The following is a 27,134-nucleotide window of genomic DNA, read 5'->3' as shown; positions in this document are numbered from 1 at the left end:
TAAAGCAAAAACAAACAAAAAAACTACATGTGCACATCAAGCAGAAGTTCCTTGTAATATTCTCTAAAACTGTATTTTCTGCAGCCTTGTAACTTGCACTGATTGTTTACCTTTGCTATAAAGGATGGAGGTAATGAGCAAAAAGTGGTTTAAATTATAACACGAAAAACGAGAAATATTACATGGTATGTGCTTTGAAATAGAGAATACGCATCAGCCAAAAGTGCACCTAAAATGACACATCTTGGCCCCTTCAAGAAGTATCGCAGAATGAAGATGTGAAAGTTAGTATATACAAAAGTAATGTTGGTCTACTGTTCAATATGGCTCAAAAATGAATGCACCAGAGATACAAAAGCTTAACAAAATGGTGTGTGCTCAAAAAAGATTGAGTTCCCATCACCTCCCCTTCCAGCTCATTTCTAGAGAGGGGTACCGGCGGACAGAGCGGTGCCTCAAATTCCTGAGCGGATGCCAGGTGAGGCGAGGTGCGTACCCGTGACAAGCCGGGTATTTATATACGTCACTGCTTGTAGCAGTCCCCTGGGGATTCACAAGACCATCCAGGTTGTATTATTAATAACCTAGATGTTGTTGATTGCTTTTACACACTAGCACTTTTTTGCAGTAGCATCAACTTTAGGTCCTGATGAGAGCTAGGATTTCATTATCCGTTAGCCGAAACATGTAGACCCAGACATCAAACAGTTATTTGTTAAAGCTGTGTTTGCACTGTTTTAATTGACACCAAGGCAGCGTCAGAATAAAAGTAATTGGATCTTGGTAGCCATTTTTAGTAGCACTTTTTTTCACCAATTTTCTCACCACTTCTTGCACTGCAATCATCATCCTTCAAATCATCATCATAAGTGTGACAAGAAAAGAAGCATACTTACACTCACTCTGGGGACAACTGTTTAACCACCATCTGTTCAGATGTGCGTGGTATTCATGACAGTTCCCAGTGTTCCCAGATGATGAAGCAAGCCACCGTTGGTGGGTGATGGGAACTCAATCTTTTTTGAGCACACACCATTTTGTTAAGCTTTTGTATCTCTAGTGCATTCGTTTTTTAGCCATATTGAACAGTAGACCGACAGTACTTTTGTATATATTATATGTTGACTTGGGGATTATATACTGTCTTGGTCTTTAAACCTTTCCCTTGGACCCCCCCCTTTTGTAGAAAGAGATTTATAAGTAGATGTGAAAGTTAGTCCCACATGCAGAAATTCCAGCTAAAGGGATGCACTGAGGGATGTTGGGGAAAATGTTTCTCACTTAACCAGGATCTGCTGTGAAATGTGTTTTTATTAAAAAGGTGCCAGTAATATATTCCATATATACTGCCATCAGTACAGTGGGTTTCCTAATCTTTTTTTTTCTTCATTTCAGAGTGAAGAGTTAACGAGTATCACTGCAGCATTCGCCCGTCCCTATAAAAGACCCTGCTGCAGGCTGCTAGTACTCACCCTTTATGGTCTTGCTTGACAGTACAGCTGTCACCAGACAATTATGTGAGTCACCAGGAGAGGCGTTTTGGCTCTGCACATATATTGGAAGCCAGTAGCATGTTTAAACTGGGCATACGTGTGCTTCCACAAAAAATGCTTGCCTTCCACACAGCTGTGATCATTTTGCCTATTTATCCAGCTGCATTGAGCTTGAAGTTTCAGGGGTACACACATGAACTGTAATTCTTCACACTACCATACAACATTCCTTTAAACCAGACCCTTTGGCATTGCCAGTACCTGTTGATGTATTTTGTTGAGGAAGTGAGCGAAGCGAGAAGGTACTTAAGCTTCGTCCCCGGCTCTGTTTTCATCATGCCTCTCTCGCACTTCTCCAGAAATATTAGCAGGTGCATGATGGTGAACGGAAATGGGATGTTTGTTGATTCATTTGCGCAATCGTATTATTGCACCACTCGGACACGAACACGTTTTTATTATAATGGTCTTGAGCTGCCTGATGAAGCTGCTTTTCCTATGGCGCACATTAATTATAGTGTGAAAGCAATGACTGGCTACCCAGGTCTGCTTCCACTAACGCCCCCTGGAGGCTGTCAAAAACCGGCCTTCACGCCAGCTTTCAGGAGAAATTCGTGGTGCCTGCTACAGCCAGTCAAACCCTGGTTGTTGGACGCCTATGATGCCTGGAAAGCTTCACAAAAATGTAAGAACTTTAAAGAGGGTTAAATAAAAAGGGCCAAAGCGTCTGTTGTTTGATTGACACAACAGTGCACCATGAACTGTAACCTAGAAAAGGGTGAGCCCCTCCTCTGGGACAAAACAATGTAGAGAAGTGCTGATTTCCAGAAAGTGAAATGTAAGGGTTCCATCTTTACTCCACTGAAAGAAAAGCCATTTTTTTTAGAAAGTAAATAGAGTTGCACTCGTCGCTGCAGTAGCTGCTATGTATAAAATAGATTGAGGCTCGAAATGGTGGGGCTACGTTTACACGACATGAGAATTTATAGTGTGTAAAAATACGTCCAAAAGTCCTTGTCGAGCACTACACTTGCATTTGATTTCTAAGCCTTCATCAAATATATGCTAGAATTATAGCGTAAGAACATGTCTTTGCTAATATGTATATTATTGAGTCATATCCTTTATTGAAAAGGAATATCGCTGGATGACAAAAATAAAACATTAGAAAGGTTTTCCATGTCAAGGGAATGTAATGTTGCATAAAATCAAAACCACAGGGAAGTCCTTGACCCGAGATGACAAAAAGTTGCTACCCGGCCCCTTTGTCAATGGCGACACTTTTAAACGACATGATGTCTTGCCATGCTGTAGGGAGGTCAGTTGTATTCAATTGTTTCCAAGCCAGGCAGACTTTGACAACGCCCCTCACTTAGGGGCATATCATCAAGCCCCGGCGATAAAATCTTCGCCGCTTTAGCGTCCTTTTTTGGACGGAAAGCGGCGATAATTTTATCGCCTAATCAGCAAGGTCACGCTATCGCGTGAATCCTTGCATTATCGCCCTTTCCCCCAACACCCATATTTGCATCTCTAATGAGATGCAAAGTGGGCGTTCCTGCCCTGACATAACAGGAGAAATGTCGCTTATCAATGGGCACGCTAACCTCCAGAGCGACAAGCAAAGTAGCGATAACCTCTGTTATTGTTACTTTCCTTACGCCTGCTTCAAGACTGACTTAGCCATGATATCCTATGTAAGGTGGATATCATGGCTAAGTATGCCTTGCCCTATCAGCAAGCTTTTGCCAAACCTTGTGTGATTATCGCTGTATTTCCAGCGATAATCGCACAATTGACAGCTTGCGCTCTGAATTTTATCGCTTGGAGATAAGCGTTGCTGATAGCACACTAGCTTCGCGATAAAATTCAGAGTTGGCCAGCGATAATTATCCTCGCGCAAAGAGCGCTGAGCGATAATTATCGCATGGCCTTGATGATATGCCCCTTAGTGCTTTATGTTATAAAGGTTCAATTTGCGAAGGATGAACATACATATAACGTGCAATTTCCGCAGTACAATGCCCTTGCGACCTTTGAAAGATGCATTAGATATGAGAAGTCAGGGGCTTTTTCATTTTTAGCATTGAAGTGTGGCCTGTCACCAAGCTTATAGGGAACATTTGAATGAACAATAGCTAGTTACCAAAGAAACAGCAGGAAAGACAGCAGTCAATTTATATTTGGGCTTTAAATGAATTACAGCTTATGAGGAGGTGAATATTTTCCACTCATCCCTTCAACACCATTTTTAGTCTTTAAATTAATATATTCAAATATTAGTACATAACAAGGAAATATCAAGTAGGTCAATAGTCCCAGATTCTTCTTACGATCAAGACTCAATTTTGTAATGTCAATAAAGGGATAGTGCTGGGGGCACTGATACGAAAAATCACTCCTTCCATTTATAAGTTGAACAAGCCGGTCAATTCAAGTTTTCCTTTAGTCATGTTTCATATTTTGTAGAGGACTTTAGCCAAGAGTTTCTAAATTATTTCCCTATATATAATTTGAATCTTCTCTTTTGTGTTACTCGTATTTTTATTGTGGCAAATGTATTCATTATATGGAGACAGTGACCTATTTGTACCTTTAGTGGAGACCATCAGCATGTTGTATTACGCAATACAATAACTTTGTTGACCCAAAGAGCCATGTGATGGTGTCAAATTCGGGTTTGATTTTAAGGTAATTTTATTTTCAGATGATCTTCCAACCAGTCATGAACAGGAATAATGTTCCCACTATGGGCAATTTTTCTTTAGCTCTCTGGCCCCTGCTATCCAAACAGAAAACACAGATCCTTGGGAAGCATTCGCACTTTGTTGGCTAAATGATCTGAAGTTATCTCAGCCTTGATCCTCATCAAAGCGGTACAAAAGAGCTAAAAAACGGTGATGGATTAAAACCATGATCTCTTGACTTGGTAAGAGTATTCTGCATCATTCAGAAACTCTGTCCATCACCACCCCCTTTTTCCCAAATCGATTTTATCCACACTCAGTGTGGGAGGGTATGCTCAGACGTGAGTCCCTTGCTCATTGCACCATCAGGATTCAGGCAAGCCGGGCTGACGAAGGCTGTGATGCCAGAAACCGGTCCCCGGAAGCTTGTTTCCTTCCCAGTATAAGAATTGGCTTGGTAGTTTGGTTTGCCCTGTTCCCATCATGCACTGGGACAGGTACAGACTAATTTGCATGTAGCCGGGTTCTGAGCTGGGATGGTGCAGTGAGCTAAAAAACGGTGATGGATTAAAACCATGATCTCTTGACTTGGTAAGAGTATTCTGCATCATTCAGAAACTCTGTCCATCACCACCCCCTTTTTCCCAAATCGATTTTATCCACACTCAGTGTGGGAGGGTATGCTCAGACGTGAGTCCCTTGCTCATTGCACCATCAGGATTCAGGCAAGCCGGGCTGACGAAGGCTGTGATGCCAGAAACCGGTCCCCGGAAGCTTGTTTCCTTCCCAGTATAAGAATTGGCTTGGTAGTTTGGTTTGCCCTGTTCCCATCATGCACTGGGACAGGTACAGACTAATTTGCATGTAGCCGGGTTCTGAGCTGGGATGGTGCAGTGAGCTAAAAAACGGTGATGGATTAAAACCATGATCTCTTGACTTGGTAAGAGTATTCTGCATCATTCAGAAACTCTGTCCATCACCACCCCCTTTTTCCCAAATCGATTTTATCCACACTCAGTGTGGGAGGGTATGCTCGGACGTGAGTCCCTTGCTCATTGCACCATCAGGATTCAGGCAAGCCGGGCTGACGAAGGCTGTGATGCCAGAAACCGGTCCCCGGAAGCTTGTTTCCTTCCCAGTATAAGAATTGGCTTGGTAGTTTGGTTTGCCCTGTTCCCATCATGCACTGGGACAGGTACAGACTAATTTGCATGTAGCCGGGTTCTGAGCTGGGATGGTGCAGTGAGCTAAAAAACGGTGATGGATTAAAACCATGATCTCTTGACTTGGTAAGAGTATTCTGCATCATTCAGAAACTCTGTCCATCACCACCCCCTTTTTCCCAAATCGATTTTATCCACACTCAGTGTGGGAGGGTATGCTCAGACGTGAGTCCCTTGCTCATTGCACCATCAGGATTCAGGCAAGCCGGGCTGACGAAGGCTGTGATGCCAGAAACCGGTCCCCGGAAGCTTGTTTCCTTCCCAGTATAAGAATTGGCTTGGTAGTTTGGTTTGCCCTGTTCCCATCATGCACTGGGACAGGTACAGACTAATTTGCATGTAGCCGGGTTCTGAGCTGGGATGGTGCAGTGAGCTAAAAAACGGTGATGGATTAAAACCATGATCTCTTGACTTGGTAAGAGTATTCTGCATCATTCAGAAACTCTGTCCATCACCACCCCCTTTTTCCCAAATCGATTTTATCCACACTCAGTGTGGGAGGGTATGCTCAGACGTGAGTCCCTTGCTCATTGCACCATCAGGATTCAGGCAAGCCGGGCTGACGAAGGCTGTGATGCCAGAAACCGGTCCCCGGAAGCTTGTTTCCTTCCCAGTATAAGAATTGGCTTGGTAGTTTGGTTTGCCCTGTTCCCATCATGCACTGGGACAGGTACAGACTAATTTGCATGTAGCCGGGTTCTGAGCTGGGATGGTGCAGTGAGCTAAAAAACGGTGATGGATTAAAACCATGATCTCTTGACTTGGTAAGAGTATTCTGCATCATTCAGAAACTCTGTCCATCACCACCCCCCTTTTTCCCAAATCGATTTTATCCACACTCAGTGTGGGAGGGTATGCTCAGACGTGAGTCCCTTGCTCATTGCACCATCAGGATTCAGGCAAGCCGGGCTGACGAAGGCTGTGATGCCAGAAACCGGTCCCCGGAAGCTTGTTTCCTTCCCAGTATAAGAATTGGCTTGGTAGTTTGGTTTGCCCTGTTCCCATCATGCACTGGGACAGGTACAGACTAATTTGCATGTAGCCGGGTTCTGAGCTGGGATGGTGCAGTGAGCTAAAAAACGGTGATGGATTAAAACCATGATCTCTTGACTTGGTAAGAGTATTCTGCATCATTCAGAAACTCTGTCCATCACCACCCCCTTTTTCCCAAATCGATTTTATCCACACTCAGTGTGGGAGGGTATGCTCAGACGTGAGTCCCTTGCTCATTGCACCATCAGGATTCAGGCAAGCCGGGCTGACGAAGGCTGTGATGCCAGAAACCGGTCCCCGGAAGCTTGTTTCCTTCCCAGTATAAGAATTGGCTTGGTAGTTTGGTTTGCCCTGTTCCCATCATGCACTGGGACAGGTACAGACTAATTTGCATGTAGCCGGGTTCTGAGCTGGGATGGTGCAGTGAGCTAAAAAACGGTGATGGATTAAAACCATGATCTCTTGACTTGGTAAGAGTATTCTGCATCATTCAGAAACTCTGTCCATCACCACCCCCTTTTTCCCAAATCGATTTTATCCACACTCAGTGTGGGAGGGTATGCTCAGACGTGAGTCCCTTGCTCATTGCACCATCAGGATTCAGGCAAGCCGGGCTGACGAAGGCTGTGATGCCAGAAACCGGTCCCCGGAAGCTTGTTTCCTTCCCAGTATAAGAATTGGCTTGGTAGTTTGGTTTGCCCTGTTCCCATCATGCACTGGGACAGGTACAGACTAATTTGCATGTAGCCGGGTTCTGAGCTGGGATGGTGCAGTGAGCTAAAAAACGGTGATGGATTAAAACCATGATCTCTTGACTTGGTAAGAGTATTCTGCATCATTCAGAAACTCTGTCCATCACCACCCCCTTTTTCCCAAATCGATTTTATCCACACTCAGTGTGGGAGGGTATGCTCAGACGTGAGTCCCTTGCTCATTGCACCATCAGGATTCAGGCAAGCCGGGCTGACGAAGGCTGTGATGCCAGAAACCGGTCCCCGGAAGCTTGTTTCCTTCCCAGTATAAGAATTGGCTTGGTAGTTTGGTTTGCCCTGTTCCCATCATGCACTGGGACAGGTACAGACTAATTTGCATGTAGCCGGGTTCTGAGCTGGGATGGTGCAGTGAGCTAAAAAACGGTGATGGATTAAAACCATGATCTCTTGACTTGGTAAGAGTATTCTGCATCATTCAGAAACTCTGTCCATCACCACCCCCTTTTTCCCAAATCGATTTTATCCACACTCAGTGTGGGAGGGTATGCTCAGACGTGAGTCCCTTGCTCATTGCACCATCAGGATTCAGGCAAGCCGGGCTGACGAAGGCTGTGATGCCAGAAACCGGTCCCCGGAAGCTTGTTTCCTTCCCAGTATAAGAATTGGCTTGGTAGTTTGGTTTGCCCTGTTCCCATCATGCACTGGGACAGGTACAGACTAATTTGCATGTAGCCGGGTTCTGAGCTGGGATGGTGCAGTGAGCTAAAAAACGGTGATGGATTAAAACCATGATCTCTTGACTTGGTAAGAGTATTCTGCATCATTCAGAAACTCTGTCCATCACCACCCCCTTTTTCCCAAATCGATTTTATCCACACTCAGTGTGGGAGGGTATGCTCAGACGTGAGTCCCTTGCTCATTGCACCATCAGGATTCAGGCAAGCCGGGCTGACGAAGGCTGTGATGCCAGAAACCGGTCCCCGGAAGCTTGTTTCCTTCCCAGTATAAGAATTGGCTTGGTAGTTTGGTTTGCCCTGTTCCCATCATGCACTGGGACAGGTACAGACTAATTTGCATGTAGCCGGGTTCTGAGCTGGGATGGTGCAGTGAGCTAAAAAACGGTGATGGATTAAAACCATGATCTCTTGACTGGGTAAGAGTATTCTGCATCATTCAGAAACTCTGTCCATCACCACCCCCTTTTTCCCAAATCGATTTTATCCACACTCAGTGTGGGAGGGTATGCTCAGACGTGAGTCCCTTGCTCATTGCACCATCAGGATTCAGGCAAGCCGGGCTGACGAAGGCTGTGATGCCAGAAACCGGTCCCCGGAAGCTTGTTTCCTTCCCAGTATAAGAATTGGCTTGGTAGTTTGGTTTGCCCTGTTCCCATCATGCACTGGGACAGGTACAGACTAATTTGCATGTAGCCGGGTTCTGAGCTGGGATGGTGCAGTGAGCTAAAAAACGGTGATGGATTAAAACCATGATCTCTTGACTTGGTAAGAGTATTCTGCATCATTCAGAAACTCTGTCCATCACCACCCCCTTTTTCCCAAATCGATTTTATCCACACTCAGTGTGGGAGGGTATGCTCAGACGTGAGTCCCTTGCTCATTGCACCATCAGGATTCAGGCAAGCCGGGCTGACGAAGGCTGTGATGCCAGAAACCGGTCCCCGGAAGCTTGTTTCCTTCCCAGTATAAGAATTGGCTTGGTAGTTTGGTTTGCCCTGTTCCCATCATGCACTGGGACAGGTACAGACTAATTTGCATGTAGCCGGGTTCTGAGCTGGGATGGTGCAGTGAGCTAAAAAACGGTGATGGATTAAAACCATGATCTCTTGACTTGGTAAGAGTATTCTGCATCATTCAGAAACTCTGTCCATCACCACCCCCTTTTTCCCAAATCGATTTTATCCACACTCAGTGTGGGAGGGTATGCTCAGACGTGAGTCCCTTGCTCATTGCACCATCAGGATTCAGGCAAGCCGGGCTGACGAAGGCTGTGATGCCAGAAACCGGTCCCCGGAAGCTTGTTTCCTTCCCAGTATAAGAATTGGCTTGGTAGTTTGGTTTGCCCTGTTCCCATCATGCACTGGGACAGGTACAGACTAATTTGCATGTAGCCGGGTTCTGAGCTGGGATGGTGCAGTGAGCTAAAAAACGGTGATGGATTAAAACCATGATCTCTTGACTTGGTAAGAGTATTCTGCATCATTCAGAAACTCTGTCCATCACCACCCCCCTTTTTCCCAAATTGATCCTCATCAGGCAACTGACCAGTGGCATTTCTACAATAGGAATGTTTATCAGAAACGTACATGCTCATTGTAATAAAGTATCACCAGTCCTGTCTGCCCTACAGTAGACAGCAAGCACTATGTCTATGTCTATGTCTATGTATTGGTATTTGTAAGGCGCGTATATCACCCGAAGGTCTCATAGCGCCAGCAGTTACTCAGATGTTAAGAATAAGACACGCCGGTTTAGAAAAGCCATGTTTTCAAGAGTTTGCGAAATTTCTGATGGCTGGGTTCCAGTCTAATGTGAAGTGGAAGAGCATTCCAGCTTTCGGGAGCGAGTTTGGAAAAGGATCTATCTCCGTTTCTGACAGTTCGCACTTTGGGAACCGCTAGAAGGTGCAAGCTGGAGGATCTAAGTATTCTGGCCGGACGATATTCTGTCAGTTTGTTAGCTAGATAGGCTGGGCCATTGCCGTTCAAAGATTTATGGACTAGACAGCACATTTTAAACGTAATTCGTTTTTTAATGGGGAGCCAATGAAGCGCCTTCAAGCAGGGGGTAGAAGAGGTGCGAGTAGGTAAATCTAGAGCCATTCTGGCTGCAGTATTTTGAAGGACCTGGAGTTTGTTAAGGAGGTTCTCGTTTATAGAGGCGAAAAGGGCATTGCCGTAATCCAGGCGACTAATAATTAGTCCCTGGATTAAAGGCAGACGAGAGGAAAGAGGGATCCACTTGAAAATTTTCTTTAGATTACGCATGAGTCCAAAGCTGGTGTGAGAGATGTTATTAATATGATCTGCTAAGGTAAGCTTATTGTCAAGCGTTATCCCTAAATTACGGGCTGCTGTCTTAGGAGAAGGACAGGCACCCAATGGTGTTGGCCACCATTCATCAGACCAATGCATGTAGGCATTTCCAAAAAGCAGAATCTCCGTCTTTGCCGCATTGAGTAAAAGATAGTTGTTTGACATCCAATCTTTTACTGCTAGCAAGCATTTTTGGAACCTATGTTTGATGTTGATGGAATTGGGTCCCAAAGTGATAAGGATTTGAGTGTCGTCTGCGTAAGACACGGTCTCAAATCCAAAAGCTTTAATCAATCTTGCAAGAGGGGAGACATAAAGATTAAATAGCGTGGGGCTCAAAATAGAGCCCTGGGGTACACCTTTATCAACTTCCTGATTGGCTGATGAAAATTTGCCAATCTGGACCTTAGAGCTCCGACCCGTCAGGTAGCTTTTAATCCATGAACGACAAAATTGGTGGTAGAGGCATTCGCTGAAATATAATTCATATAAAAGAACAATGTTTTACTTGTTATCCTGTGCTTGAAGATAGCGTGCTGTAGAGTGGCATCCAACAGTCAAGGATCCCTACAAATGCAAAACTCCAAATGTAGGGCCTATGGGGCCCTGGTCTCCACGCACATTTGCTCACAGGTGAAAACCTTAGGAAAATTTTAGTATTGTAAACAGACTGTTCTATTTATTTATTTATTTTATTTATTTACGCAACTTTTATAGCGCGACAAATACCCGAAGGTGTCTCGGCGCTGTGGAGCAACTAAAGTTCATCATCCTACCGTCTTCTCACTGGTTAAACAACCATGTTTTCAAAAGCCTACGGAAACTAATCAGATTCGGAGCGGCTTTAATGGCAATTGGCAAGAGGTTCCAAAGTTTTGGAGTGGCCACGAGAAAGCGCCTGTCACCCCAGGAGACTGATCTTGTACGTGGCACCGGCAAAAGGCTGGTATTGGCCGATCTTAATTGCCTTCTGGGGGTATAGAACTGAAAAGCTTCGATCAGGAATCTGGGTCCAGTGCCATGTATGGCCTTATAAGCAATACAGAGGGCCTTGAATTTAACGCGGCTCTCAACTCTCAGCCAATGAAGCTGACGAATACCAAGGGTGGTAGATTTGCGGCGAGGGATGTTGAGGAGAATCCTAGCAGCCGCGTTCTGAATAGATTGCAGCTTCGTTATGACACGCTTCTGAGTATGGAGGAAGAGAGCGTTCCCATAATCTATTTTTGAGAAGACTAAGGTAGAGACCAGAGTCTTCCCAGCTGACGGAGGGAGATATGGTAGCAGCTTCTTAATCTTTTTCAAGATGTAAAATGAAGATGACACAACCTTATTGATATGGAGGTCAAAGACCAGCTTGTTGTCAAAAATCACTCCCAGATTTCTGGCTTTTTCCACTGGGACAGGTGGATGGCCGAGCTTTTCTGGCCACCAACCGAGGGACCATTCAGGGGAAAGTTTTCCAAAGGTCATGATCTCGGTCTTGTCCGAGTTAAGCCTGAGGCAATTCAAGGCCATCCAAGTACTGACCTCGAGCATAGCTTTCTGGAAGTTGGCTGCTACAGTAAGGCCATCCTTATGGATACCCAGCACCAGCTGGGTATCGTCTGCGTACGATGTTAACTGTATCCCATAGGCCTTTATTATCCTCGCTAAGTCCGCTACATAGATGTTGAAAAGCATAGGACTTAGCGAGGAGCCTTGTGGGACTCCACAAGGGAGTGCAGAGATGGGAGAATAAAAGTCTCCGAGCCTTACTGTCTGGGTGCGGTTTGCCAGGAAGGATGAAATAAGATCCTTGGCCCGACCATTTATCCCCAGAGCTATGACACGGTCGACAAGAGTGACATGGTCGACCGTGTCAAAGGCTGCTGACAGATCCAAAAGGATAAGAACAGCCGCCCCTCCCTGATCCATGATCGTCCTGATCTCATCAGAGGCCTTTATCAAGGCAGTCTCTGTTCCATGCCCTTTCCTGAACCCAAACTGCGTTTCGTCGAGAAGTTGGTGGGTCTCGACGAACTCTGAGAGCTGCTGATTCATCAGATATTCGCATACTTTGGCAGGAAAGGGCAGGCACGCAATCGGTCTGTAACTTGCGACAGCAGTAGGATCTAAGGAAGGTTTTTTTAAGAGGGGTTTAATAACAGCCTTCTTCCATATACTAGGAAATTGGCCTGTTAGGAATATATTATTGCAGATTTCCATCAAAGGGAGGGAGATCACTTCTGTGAGTTTCTGCATCACGGACGGAGGACAGGGGTCCAAGGGGGAGCCTGATTTAATAGTGGAGATGATTTTAATCACGTCCTGATGTGAAACAGGTGAGAAACAAGGGAAGGAGTCAGGATTAGGGTGCGACAGTACTTCTTTCCTGCTGTCACCTCTATGTTCAGTTCTGATGTCATTTTCAAATGAAGCGTAAATATCTGCAACCTTAGTGGTAAAAAAGATGGCCAATTCATTGCAGAAAGTCTGTGAGGGCTCCACTCCAGGCCCAATGGAGGGGGTGGACAAGGTGGTGACGACGGAGAAAAGTTCTCTGGCAGAGTTGGCAGCAGTCTCGATTTGTGCTGAGTAAAAAACTGTTTTTCGGGCCAAGATCGCCTTTTTATAAATCATAAGAGCGTCTTTATAAGTTTGTCTAGCTGTGGGACAGTAAGCTTTCCTCCAGCGCCTTTCTAAATTCCTACAATGTTGGCGATGTAGACGGAGATCTTCATTATACCAGGGGGCCGAAGGAGATACTCTATTGGGTTGCGTGAATTTCTCTGGGGCCATTAGATCAGCGGCACTTCGGATCCAGTCCTGAAACTCTGAAGCTGACGGTGACAAGCTATTTCCTCCCTGAGGACAGGAGGAGGCCAAGGAATGCAACATCTGAGGGAGATCTGCAGTTTTCCAGGCCCGGGTACCTATCTTAGTGCGAGGTCTGGGGTGCGGCAAGGCAGAAAATCGTGTATCTAGTTGAAAAATAATAGCCCTATGATCTGACCATGTAATTGGAATAATGTCTGATACAGTAATGTCAGGATCATTAGTAAATAGCCCGTCAAGGGAGTGTCCAGCTTGGTGTGTGATACCCTTGACTAATTGGTGCAGTCCAAAATTGGAAAAATCAGTCGTGAGTTGGGCGGTGTCTGGGTTGTCCTGATCTTCCAAAAAGAAGTTGAAGTCTCCCAATATAGTAAATTTATCTGAACAGATGACATTGTCACTCAGGTCAGAGAGGGTAGAGAGAAAAGAGTTACGGGGGCCAGGGGGTCGATAGAGTATTATACCCTTTAGTGCCCGCTTGGGATTAATACTGATAGCAAAAACCGCTGATTCACAGTTAACCGAGTTTATAGGATCGAGTGTGGTGCGATATTTATCCTTGTAAATAATTGCAAGGCCCCCACCTCGTCCTATAGGCCTGTCATGTCTGGCGACACTATATCCAGCCGGAGTAGCGCTGCAGAAATCCGGGCCTGACCCGGCATCTGCCCAGGTCTCAGTGACAAATAATAAATCCACGTCATGGGTGACAATAAACTCAATCCAACTTGAGGTGAAAAAATAATAAATGAAATGTCAATTCAATCTGTCATTAGCTATAGCAATTTATTCATTGCAAATGTTTTGATTAGATGTCCATCCTTTTCTTCATACAAATCCAAATCTTAAGAACTTTGCTTTGTAAATGCCCAATGCATGGCTCGAAATGCATTGGGCATTTACAAAGCAAAGTTCTTAAGATTTGGATTTGTATGAAGAAAAGGATGGACATCTAATCAACACATTTGCAATGAATAAATTGCGATAACTAATGACAGATTGAATTGACATTTCATTTATTATTTTTTCACCTCAAGTTGGATTGAGTTTGTTTAAACATAGAACAGTCTGTTTACAATACTAAAATTTTCCTAACGTTTTCACCTGTGAGCAAATGTGCGTGGAGACCAGGGCCCCATAGGCCCTATATTTGGAGTTTAGCTTTTAATCCATGCCAAGGCTGAGCCTTCGACACCAACCTCTTTCAGCCGTTCAATCAAGATGCTGTGTGAGATGGTGTCGAAGGCAGCAGATAGGTCGAGTAATATTAAAATGGCTGATTGTTTAGCATCTAAAGCTAGCCTAATATTATCGACCATTTCAAGTAGGGCAGTTTCGGTGCTATGGAACGCCCTAAATCCTGACTGGGACGGGTCTAAAAGTTTATTAGACTCAAGATGTTTAGTGAGTTGAGTGTTGATTAAGGATTCCATGATCTTGCCAAACATCGGGAGAAGGGAAATAGGCCTATAGTTTAAAGGTTGAGATGGATCGGCAGAGGGCTTCTTCAGGATCGGTCTGACAATGGCTTTTTTCCAATGTGAAGGTACCGTTGCATGGGCAAGTGAAAGATTAAAGATTTTAGTCAGGTGAGGGATCAAAATAGGCGCAATTTTAGATAAAATTGGAGAAGAAGCTGGATCAATAGGGGAACCAGACTTGATTCTTTTCATAGTAAGTGTAACTTCATCTTCTGTAAATGGGCGAAATAGATTTAGGATAGTAATGGGGGAGGGTATGGCTGTGTTGATGGACGACTCAGAGGATAGGGTAGGGATAGAAAAATTAATAAATGATTTGTAGATATCATTTATTTTATTTTGAAAAAAAGACGAAAGGGTGTCAGCCCATTCCCTAGACGCGTTTGTGACAGGTTGGCAAGTTAAAGGATTAGAGAACTCTTTAACTATTTTATAGAGTTCTTTGTGTGAATTTGAAGCCTGATCTATCCTGTTCCCCAGGTAGATTTTTTTAGCTAGAGCTATATCGCACATATATTGGCGATGAAGTTTTTTGTAATGCAATCTGTCACTGAGATCCTTAGTGTGCCACCATTTGCGCTCACAGGCTCTTACAGCAAGTTTCGTGGTCTTAAGTTCCAAGGTGAACCACGGGGACAGTATATTGGGACATCTATTTGATTTACTGGGGGCAATAGTATCAAGAGTTGTTGTGATGGCTAAATCTAAGTTGATAGCTGCCTGGTTAGGGTCATTGAGAAGTTCAATGGGAGGAGGGAAAAAGTGACAAAAAAATGATTCAGGGCTGATCTTATTCCAAGGTCTACTCATGATGGTATCTTTACTAGATCGTGGAGTGAGTGAGGTACGTTGAATATGAAAATGGATCTTGAAATGGTCCGACCAAAGAACGGGTACAGAACAATCAATCATTATTTATTAGAATTAGTAAATAAAAGATCCAGCACCTCTCCATCTCCAATGACTTCAAGAAATAGGTGTTACTAGGTTACATGGTCTGAGTGGCCAACGCCTCGTCTCTCCTGGACTGTCACTATTTCTGCCACTCACTACCACCAAGACAACTAAACTACCACATGTTTATGTGTGTGTGTGGGATGCTCCGTCCAGCTTCAACAACGAAATATGGGGCCCGATATCTTTGGCCATCTTCAAGTCAGACTTTTTTTTTCTGAAAAAGGATAAGGAAATCCAGAATCCAGTATAAGACTTATCAGCAACTTCACTTCCCCCCGTCCTTTAACTTATAACAATCCTGCAAAGTGTTGTAAAAGTATCTGAGTCTGGGTTTAAGTACCAATGTTTCTGAAGATACTGTGCCAAATGGCACAAGTTTGAAAACCCAAAAATTATCAAAGAGCAAGGCATAAATACAATGTTATCACCTCTTTCCATATTTGCCTTTGTAGCATACTGAACGGACATTAAGGTGAAAAAGCATCAGTAAAATAAAATCTGAACATATTTTATGCAGGTCCCCATCCACAGTTCGGTTTTACTGAAAAAATCTCTAATTTCTGACTTGCATGGATGCATAAAGAGTCACTGTAATTTCCGATGTTCAGACTGTGTGTTCTCCTACGGATTTCTTCCAGAAATTTGTGGATTGCCCATCATATCTAAACTGTGAGACAGTCTGTAAGTTGTGTAAGTTGTGGAATATTCAAGTATGAAGGTTTAGAATTTACAATAAAGAGTTTAGCAAAAATGTGTTCACAAAAGTTGTCCTAACACCTAATGGTCTTATATGGAGTTTTTTCCCCAGTTTTTTTATTGAGCAGAATTATAACTGACAAAGCGCACCTTTACCAATACATACAGTTATTAATACCTTTATACAATTAAAATTCAATATGTCATTTTAACTTATAGCTGAAATCAATTTCCCTCAATCCTCATCACATACAGATGCTAATCCCACTCTTATCAAAAGTACAAGGTGCAAATAACGGATAATAAAATGTAGTGGAACATAATCAAATTGTTATAATTAGGCTTACTAAGGGGGCTAGTCACTCATCCGTCCTCGATACCCAGACTAAAGCGCTGTGCATAGCATCTTTTACATATTAAAACATAAATAATCCATTAGTTTCATCGTTGCATATATCATCCATAAAATGTCCTCCATTCCCGAGGTGATACATCCCATGATTAAAAAATCAGAGTTAGTCTTCCCAACAGTGTAAAAGATATTATAATACTATGAACGTTACTCACCCGCCTCAATCTAAAACACTAAGGGCCATATGTATCAAACCCCCCTTTAGCGATTCTCAATTTGCGATTTATAGTGAATCGCAATTTGAGAATCGCAAAACGGGATGTAAATAAAAAATCGCAATGAAATAGCAATTCCGTAAAAATCGCTATTTCTTTGTGACATTTCAAATAGTGATTCTTTATCTGAAAAAATCGCAATTTAGCTAAATTCGTAAATTAGAGAATCGGAAACTCAGGTGCAGCATGATGACATCACAACCAGGAAGTGTGACTACCCATGCTGCACCTGAGTTTCTGAAGCACAGTGAGAGAGACGGAGTGAAGGTGAGGGAACTCTGCAGTGCAAGAACCAATGGCAGACACTGGAGACATGGCCAGCCAGGACAAACAGCAGCAGGGGGAAACACCCAGGAAGAGAAAACATAAGTTTGCAGAAATTGAACTGGAGGTCCTGATACAGGAAATGGTGATAAGCCACCAACTGCTCTTTGGCAAGAAGTCCCTGCGGGTGCCGGAGACACGCAAGTGTAGGATCTGGTCGGACATCCAGCGCAAAGTCAATGCAGTTGGCGTCACCCACAGGAGCGTGGAAGATCTAAGAAATTACTGGTATGATATGCACCAGCGCTCCAAGGAGAAGGTGGCTGCCAGGTTGGAGCAAGCAAAGAAGACTGGTGCTGGGACCTCCACCGCCACTGACTCCACACCACTTGAGGAACTGGTTGAGGGGACCGTGCTACCAGAGAATGTTATGGGCTTGTCTGACCTGGTCAGCTCCGACCCCCCGGCACCAAGACAAGGTAAGAAGCATACCATCACCCCCCTGATACCCCCCAACTACCCCCACACACCCAGTGGCGACCCATGGGCAGAACTCCAGTGCAGGTACCCAAGCAAACACAGCAATGCATTATGGGAGATGTTGTCACATACACATTACAGTGGTGCATTTACACCCAGCCAGTCCCTAACAGCATATGCACATCAGGAAAGGCAAAATACGGACAGACAGGACCCATGTAATTCCAAACAGTGAAATTTAATGCATGACAAGTGCAAGTCTGGACAGAAAATTAATGTGTGCCTTTACGTCCACAGCATCCTCAGAAACACAGGAAATAGTCAGAGGAGGAGAGGACGAATCATCTAACCCAGAGGCACCAGGGCAAGAGGATGATACGGAGGAGGAGGACACCAGTAAACCCTCCAAAACACCGCAGGCGTATTGTAGTGCCACCACTGCCCCCATTGGAGGATGAAGGCCAGGACACCGATGGCAATGTCCAACCAGTCCCAGCACAGCCAGAGCCACAACACCGTGCTGATCCGATCCCGCCAGTTCCATCAAGGCGCAGGGCACGTACATCCACCAGTGGGGCAGCACCAAGAGAGGACACAGTCTTTGGCGGCCTGGAGGGGCAAATGTTGGAGGTACAGCACCTGCAGGCGAAAAACATATGGTCATTACAGAGGGAGAGCAGGGCTGGCTTCATGGGCATGACTGGTGCCCTGGAGGCACTCTGTGCGGAACTGAGGGCAGATCGTGCTGCTAGGCACAGGGAGATGCAGCACCTAGACCTTTACACACAGGCAGTTAACCGGCTGTCCTCAGCAACAAATATGCTGTCAAGGCTGTTATGTTTTCCTTATATGTAATGTTTCTTTAATGCTTCCATGTTTTATGGTTTACACTCCATCTCCTAGCAACGAGGTTCTACTGCTGGAATCTGGATTGTAGAGTCCAGCAGTGAAGCTTAGCTGAGGAGCTGAGGAGGTTGTTCTGGGGGTCTCTCTGTGTATCTCAAATAAACCCACTATATTCAAAAGAAGTGTCCTGTGATCCCAAAAATGGCGACGAGGATGGGATGCTTTTGAAGACAAGGATACTTGAGGATATTTTGGAACATTTATTAATTTGGAAGAATCTTATATTTTTTCCATTTTTGAACATTTTGGAAGACCCCCAGATTGCACCGTTGGATCACCGTGTATAGTATTGCTTTCCCTGGCTGATCTGGGAAGGGATCGAGATTTGAGCAAGTTTAGTGTCAGCGGTGATCAACTTGAAGGAAGAAGACGGTTGCTGTTTGTAAAACAACAGCGGCATGATTGTGCGTGCCCGCGGAGCGCGTGGAGTCTTCTGCTGTGAGCGCTCGTGACAATTGATAACTCCTACGCATTGCAGTTACCGCTGCATCATAGCCCAGGAGTACTCTCACCTTCGTAGAGCGAGGGGGGAACTGCAGACAACGCATCACGTTGCGAGGTGTGGAGGCAGTTACGGACTGGGGACGCATCATTGCCAGGGTTGTTGGACATCGGCTGTGAGGCATGAAGTGGAGCGGCGATCGCGCGACCATACTTTGTGGATGATGCCGGGACTGCTAGAGTGATGTCGTAATCACTACGTTCCAAACGTTACGTTCGGATCTACGTCTGGAGTTTGATGACATCGATACGCACACGTAGTAAGCCGCCCCCTGAATGGATGCTTGTATTTCTATAATCTCGCCGGATTGGTGCAACGAGACGACACGGGGAAACCAGCTAGTGTTGTCTTGAGTTGCTTAGTTACTGACCTCGACGCGGAGATTCATTTCATCTCGTCAGAACTGTTAGACATGAGGACACAACATAGATGCCTCGTTTGATCTGTTTGAGGATGAAAGTAACTTTGATTTAGAAAGTAACTTTGATTGAGACGATTACAATCTAAATTTGAAACGTGTAAATCTATTGTTTGCGTTTTGATTAACTTACTTATGAATTCCATTGCCAGTATTCCTTGAATAGTTCACAGTAGAATTGCTAAATTATTTTAAAACCAAGTGTTACAGTAGGTGATTGTAAAGCAACATTTTGTTTACCTTAGTTGTGTGAAACAGCATCACAAATTATGGCCACTCAGAGCATTCCTCCTCCGCCCACCTTTTTACAAGAACCAGGTCCCACGTGCATGGAATGGGAGGATTGGAAAGAAGCTTTTGTTACGTATTTAGAAGCCATTGTGGGTGATGTATACCTACCAAAGAGAAAATTTGCAATTCTAAAGTTGAGTTTGGGAGTTGAGGGGAGAAAGGTATTAAGTACTTTGCCAAATTTTCAGGTAGATACCCACAATGGGAATTCTGATTCTGAAGATGACCAATATGATGTGTATGAGAATGCTTTGTCCACATTGTCAGAGAATTTTGGGAAAAAAATGAGTTTAGTAGTTGAGAGACATAAGTTTTTCTCTCGTGCCCAAAAACAAGGTGAAAAAATCGAACAGTATGTAGCAGCTTTAAGGAGATTAGCTGTAACTTGTAGGTTTAAAGATTTAAGGGATGAAATCATCAGAGATCAATTGATCAATAGAACCAATAATTCCAAGATCCAAGAGAAATTGTTAGATTTAAAGGATCCTACATTAGACAAGTCTTTAGAGATCGCGAAACGTATTGAGAACACCTCTCAGTACGTTAAAGACTTAGCTGACAATAAACAAAAGAATGATCCTGAAGGAAACAAGATATGCATGTTAAATCCCCTTAAGAAAACCGCAAGAGCAGATAGTGAGGACAAGACAAATCCTGCTATGAAACAAGAAATGATGTTAAAAAAAAAAGTGTGCTACAGGTGTGGGAATAATAAACACACTGCTGAAGCTAGTCATTGTCCGGCTGCTAAAAGTCGTTGTTTTAAGTGTAAAAGAATTGGCCATTTCTCAAGGGTGTGTAAAGGAGAAAATTTTCATAATGCAAAAAAATCTGTAAACATCATTAATGATGTGGTGACGCAACAAGCCATGATTGAAACAGAAAGTGGAAGCTACTCTGATGTTGAAGTAATGGTGGTTAGAAACAATATTGATGCGGTTTATTCTGATATATATGTTCCTCCTAAATGCATTATTAGCATAAATGATGTGGATATATCCATGTGGGCAGAATCATGCTCACCCTTCACGATAATTGACAGACAGAAGTGGGAAGAGTTAAAAACGGAAAAATTAATTCCGACAGATGTTGAAACACTAGGATATTGTGGTACTAAATTACCAGTACTAGGTTACTTTAATGGATTATTACTGTTCAGTGGAGGTTGGGAAATGTTTATTGGGATGGAAAGAACAAAAGAGTTTGGGGATCATTCTCGATCCTAATCATCCTTTACAAGTCTTATTAACGGATCGTGAAGACAACAAGTGGGCAGAAACATTTCCAAATCTATTTAAGGAAGAACTAGGATGTCTTAAAAAGTTTGAACACCGAATTGTTTTGAAAAAGGATGCCGTGCCCAAGGTGCACAAAGTACGGAATGTTCCCTTAGCTTTAAGGGGTAAACTTAAGATTGAATTACAAAGACTATGTAAAGAGGGCGTGATAGAACCCATAGAGGCATCGGAGTGGTTAAGTCCGATTGTGATCGCACACAAACCTAACGGAAATATCCGCATGTGTGTGGATTTAAGAGACTTAAACGAATGCATATGGGTAGACAGACATCCTTTGCCACGCATAAATGAAATGTTGGCAAGTGTGGCGGGTGGTAGGCACTTTACAACTCTTGATTTATCCAGTGCCTACCATCAGGTGCGTTTACAACCAGAATCAAAGCATTTGACGTCCTTCATAACACCTGAAGGTGCGTTTCAATTTGTTAGGATGCCATTCGGGTTAGCCTCTGCATCAGCAGTTTTCCAGAGAGTGATGCAATCGATTTTGAAGGATATAAGAAATGTATTAGTATTCCAAGACGATGTGTTAGTTTGGGGCAGAGATGAAAAGCAACATGACACAATTTTACAGGAAGTACTTACAAAGTTACAATCTGCGGGACTGACGATTAGTCTCCCAAAATGCAAATTTGGTAAACAAGCTGTTGACTACTTAGGACACACCCTGTCATTTGAAGGCATAAAACCCAAATTGAATTTAGTAGAGGATCTTGAAAAGGCTCCTTCTCCTCAAGACAAGGACCAATTAAGATCTTTTCTCGGTATAGCCGAGTATTATGCCAAATTTGTTTACCATTTTTCTGATTTGGTACAACCATTACGTGATCTCATGAAAAAAGGAGCATCATTTGCATGGTCTGTGGAATGTCAATCAGCATTTGTAGCCATCAAAAAGGCCGTGGCAAATGCAACTGCTTTGAGTTCGTTTAATCCACATGATGAAACAATAATTGTTACAGATGCTAGTGGATATGGTCTTGGGGCAGTATTAATGCAAAGAAGTAAAGGAAAAGAGAGAGTAGTAGCCTTCGCATCACGCACATTGAAGGGTGCAGAGTCTTCATATTCAACCATTGAAAAGGAAGCGCTTGCGTGTTGGTGGGGTGTACAGCACTTTCGAGTGTATGTTCGGGGCACCAAATTTGAGCTATATACAGATCACAGACCGTTATTAGAAATTTTTACCACAGCAGGTGCTGGAAGAGCCACTCCACGAATTGCAAAATGGTTGTATCGCTTACAGGAATTTTCATTTGAGTTAAAGTATGTTCCTGGAGTGAGGAACGTGAATGAAGATTGTTTGTCACGATTACCTGTGAATTGTGATAGACATGATAATCTGGAGGAAGAAGAATGGATGGTAGCTAATATCGTGGATGTTTGTCAAGCTATAAGCGAGTCTGAGTGGAAGGAGGCAATTGCGGAGGATGCGATTCTGGTTAGAATTATCAAAATGTTACCCACTACATATGGTTGGAAGATAAATGATGATTTTAGAAGTTACAAGGATGTGTGGGAGGAGTTATCTGTGGTTAATGGCATTGTAAGGAGAGGGGATAAACTAGTTGTGCCTGAATCTTTAAGGAACAGATTAATGCGCTTATTGCATGAAGGTCATGGAGGCATGTCAGCAGTCAAGAGAAAAGCCAGAATGGATTTCTGGTGGGCCGTCATGGATAGGGATGTCGAAAGGTTTGTGAGAGAATGTATAGCTTGTACATGTAGTGACAAGTCTCATGTTTTAAGGGAATCACCCATTAATCCCATGAAGCTTCCAGAGAAACCATGGGTGAGATTGGGGATGGATATTTGTGGTCCGTTTGATTGTTTAGCATCATCCGAAAAGTATGCCATTGTTATGATGGACTATTATTCGAAATGGCCTGAAGTCGCATTCGTCAGTAATGTCAAATCTAGCAGTGTCGTTGCATTTTGTGATGAAGTGTTTAGAAGAGAGGGTTGTCCTGCAGAGATCTTGACAGATAATGGTCCGCAATTTACTTCTGAGGAGTTTAATGCTTTTCTGAATAGGTTGGGCATCAAACATTTGAAGACTCCTGTCTATCATCCCAGGGGAAACGGATTGGTGGAACGATTTAACCGAGTTCTGGGTGAAAACATTCAATTAGCCCTATCTATGAATGGGTGTTGGAGAACTGAAGTTAAGAAATTGATATGGAATTACAGAATTACTCCACATTCCGTAACTGGGCAGACACCTTTTAGTTTACTCAAGGGTAGGGTGCCCTGTACAGTGTCAGTACCAGCATGGATGGGTAGATGTGGTAAGAAAGATATTAATGATGGGGACATACGTAGTAAGGTGGAGAATTACCAAAACACTTATCAAAAGAGACACAATGATAAGTTAAAGAAAACTTTCATCAGTCTTAAGGAAGGTGATTGGGTAAGGGTGTGTGCTGGAAATGTTGGGAAGAAGGGTATTTCTAATTTATCAGAGCCTAAGAAGATCAGTGAAGTTCAAGGCAACATGATCAAAGTATCAGATGGAAAATGGTGGAATGTACGTAGGGTGGTAAAGTGTAGTGAAGTTGAAGTGAAGTTGTGGTTGGATAAAAATCCTAACTTAATTAGCAGAACTAGTGATTTGTCTAGAAGAGCTCCTAGTGAGCGCATCAAGTCTAGACCAAAAAAATTGGAGAATTATATTTGTGATTGAGCATCGTTACGTTCAAATCTTATGTAGGTTCAAAGAAAGGTTCCTCAGTTTTCTTATGGTAGTAAATTATATATTTGTATTATAGTATAGCAAATCTAGTATAGCATATGTATGCAGCGTGAGGTGGCACACAACAGTCAGGAGGTGGCAAGGGCCCTGGTACAGATCACATCTGCTGTGGATGAGCTGCGGGCAGCTCGCACTACTGGACCAGGAGTCCTCACTCCAACAGATGAGGACGCACAATCAGGCAGGAGCAGCATCACCCCCCGTCCCTCCTCCCAGGATAGGCATCGTAGTGGGCATCACAGTAGGGCTACTGGGACATGTGAAGAGGGCACTGTGCACCCCCTGCCAGGGGCTCCGGCATGACAGCGCCGCATTTGAGGTGCACTAATTTGGACCAGGAGATGGGTGCCTCAACCCAGTTTACATGGACACTTGCTCCTGATTGTGCAATCGCACAGTGTTAATAACATGTGCTGTGCATTTGACTATATATTGTGCGGTACACAGGCTGTGTGCCGTCATTTATCCTGAAGTTAAGGAAATAAAACACAGCCTCACAACTGATATTTAGCATTGTGTCATATATCCTTACCTAGAAATAGTTGCGTGTAATCCCATCTCGCCTCTGGCGCCCAGCAGCTGCACCAACTACACCGGCTGGCATGCGTCCTGGTGCTGGCCCCTCATCATCGGATGAATTTGATTCTCTTAGCTCCACTGGGGTGCCTTTCCTGGTGGCGATGTTGTGCAGCATGGCACATGCTACCACTATCTTGCAACAGGTCTGGGGGCTGTATTGTAGTGCCCCTCCACTCTTATGTAGGCATCTGAATCTGCTCTTGAGTATCCAGAAGGTCCACTCAATGGTACATCTGGTTGCTATGTGAGCACAGTTGTACCTCCGCTCCCCAGCGTTGGCAGGATTCAGGTAGAGAGTTAGAATGAAATCATGGACCGCATACGCACTGTCACCTGTGGGGTGGGAGGAATATGGTTAAACACTGTCCTGCCAATGCTATCCTTTACTAAGCCTGGGCAAAGCACTACGCTACGCATGCGTAGTTTGCGAAATTCGCGCTACTGCGCACTACGCGAACTGCACGTAGCACAGTGCGAACACGCGTAGCGTAGTGTTGCGTAGTGCTGCGGTCATTTTTTGCTTGCTCGCGGTCCTCAACGTCAAGTTGGCGACCGCGAGCAAGCAAAATGACATCGCGGCAAGACTTTTTCCTTGTTCGCGATCAGCAACATCAAGTTGGCGATCGCGAGCATGGAAAATAAACCTCCCGGCGAGATTCCCAACGCGAGGAGGTCAGGTTTCTCATTGCGAGTGGTCGCGTATGCTCGCGACCGCTCGCGATGAGAAACTACCAGTTCGCGTTGAGAAAGCTGCCGCTCGAGTAAAAATCTACTCGAGCAGCAGAAAACTACAGCTCGCACTGTGCAAGATGCCATTTTCAATGATTGCACAGTGCCGGTTGCTTGTCCGCACTGTGCAATCATTGAAAACGACATCTGGCACAGTGCGAACAAGGTACTACGCAGTTCGCGAAGTGCAACGCGTAGCTCGCGTAGTGCGAACTGCACTTTGCGTAGCTTCGCGAAGTGCTACTTCGCGAACTACGCCCAGGGTTATCCTTTACTAGTGTGCCCTTTGTACAAGTGCATTTACCTAGTAGGTATCCCTCACCAAACTCCCCACTTGTGAGTCGACGGTGTATCCCACTGTGGCGGAAGATGAAGGCGTCGTGCGTGCTGCCTGGGTAATTTGCGACAATGTCGGTGATGATGTGCTTGGCATTACACACCACCTGTATGTTCAGGGAATGGTAGGATTTGCGATTCCTGAACACATACTTGTTCTGTGTAGGGGGGGATATAGCGAGATGTGTCCCATCTATGCATCCAATGACATGGGGAAATTGTGCTATTTGATAGAACTCCTGCTTGGTCTGGTCTAGTGCCTGTGGTGTGCTGGGTAAGTGGATGTGGTGATGCAGCCTCTGGACCATGGCATCAAGGAACGCATGGAAAAAGCACGACAATGCACTCTGTGAGACCCCTTCTGTTGAGGCTATCACCCCCTGGAAGCTACCTGATGACAAGAGGTTCAGTGAGCACAGGACCTGGATGTGGGTGGGGATGGTGTGTGTCCTGTGTGTGCGGCATTCAAGGATAGGTTTGAGCTCCTCAATTAAATCAAGGATGCTTTCTTCATCCAGCCTGTAGTTTGTATGGGTCTCCTCCTCAGTCCGCTGGAACAGGGTTATGCGCGCACAAAAGATGCTCTCCTGGCGTCTCCTCCTCTGTGCAGCAGCTCTGATTTGCAGCCTCCTGGCTATCACATACAGCCCAGCCATTGTGGAAAAATCTGTTGCATTGTGGGCCTCCTTAAATAGTTTGCACCTGGTTAGCACCTGCTCAGACTTGGTGGTAATTGCGATTCTCAAATTTGCGAATATGATGAAATCGCAATTTGCGATTTTTTTCATACATTTCATTGCGATTTCCAAAAATGCAAATTTTCAAATTGCGATTTTCTCAAGGTGCAAATCGCAATTTTGGAATTTGCACTAATATTCGCAGATTTGTTGGTTCGCAGTATGAGTAATCGCTATTTTAGTGATTCCTTATATTTGCGATGTGGGAATGTCTCATACATCGCGTTTAGCAACATTTTAGTTGCAAACGCTGTTTTTTGCGATTCGCAGCGTTTGCAAGTAAAATTTTGTTTCATACATATGGCCCTAAGCCTTTTACTTTCTATCTTATCCATACATTTCCAAACTGCTAAGAATTTCTTAATAGCCCCTACCCTTTTTGCATACGCCTCCTCAAAAATGTTAGTGCATTGTCCTGTTACCATGTTTTTATCTGCCACAGGAGTTGACAAAGGGCTCCCCAGAGGTCTAAAAAGTGGAGGGAGACCCTGAGCGGCCAACGGAAGACTTGGTTGAACCTGCTCACGTAGATCATGTTCTGCAATTCGATTTGGTAAAGGCTGTGAAGGCAGTGAAGGGAGTGAAAGCACCTTGGATTTCAGAAATAACGCATATTCCTTTGCCTTACTTTGAGATGCACTCGAGGGATTTTTCCGAGTATTCTCCTGGTTCACCATTACATATTGATTCAGTGCTGTTGGGCTATTAATCAGGCTTGCTCCTAACATTACTGAGCCAGGTGATGTACTGTCTCATTCTTCAGCCCCTAAATTCAAAGTTGTTTCTCTCTGGCTGAGATTTTCAGCCTTCTCTTGATTGGTGGCCCCTTGACTCCCTGCACCGAGTTCCAGGACATCATCTTCAGAGCTCATAGGGCTAAAAATTGTGGCTGACCCATGACGGACTTTCTGCATACATGCTCAGCTCTTGCGTTTGTGGAAGCAGTCTTCATCTGTGTTGTTCGAGTTTTTTACTTGGATCAACATGAGCCAGAACATTGGCGATTTTTAAATGTTTCCCAATCCTGGCAGCAGATCCTAAAAGCCGCAATGCTCTGGAATAAGGCTTATATGTATATTTATTATTTATTATCTTAAATATTC

General features: G+C 44.2%; 1 long non-coding RNA gene across 1 annotated transcript in view; it reads left to right on the top strand.

Annotated features, from left to right (window-relative positions):
* The window catches only part of LOC146817178 (uncharacterized), a 153,075-nt gene extending 135,253 nt beyond the window's left edge, over nt 1–17,822 (top strand). Inside the window, exons 4-5 of the long non-coding RNA XR_014962498.1 lie at nt 1,396–1,517; nt 17,781–17,822. This is a non-coding gene — a long non-coding RNA (uncharacterized LOC146817178). The remainder of the gene's footprint in view (nt 1–1,395; nt 1,518–17,780) is intronic.
* Nucleotides 17,823–27,134: the final 9,312 nt, after the last annotated feature.

The sequence above is a fragment of the Triturus cristatus genome, chromosome 6 (genome assembly GCF_964204655.1).
Source record: "Triturus cristatus chromosome 6, aTriCri1.1, whole genome shotgun sequence".
NCBI lineage: Eukaryota > Metazoa > Chordata > Amphibia > Caudata > Salamandridae > Triturus > Triturus cristatus.
This window is presented reverse-complemented; position numbering and strand designations above follow the sequence as displayed.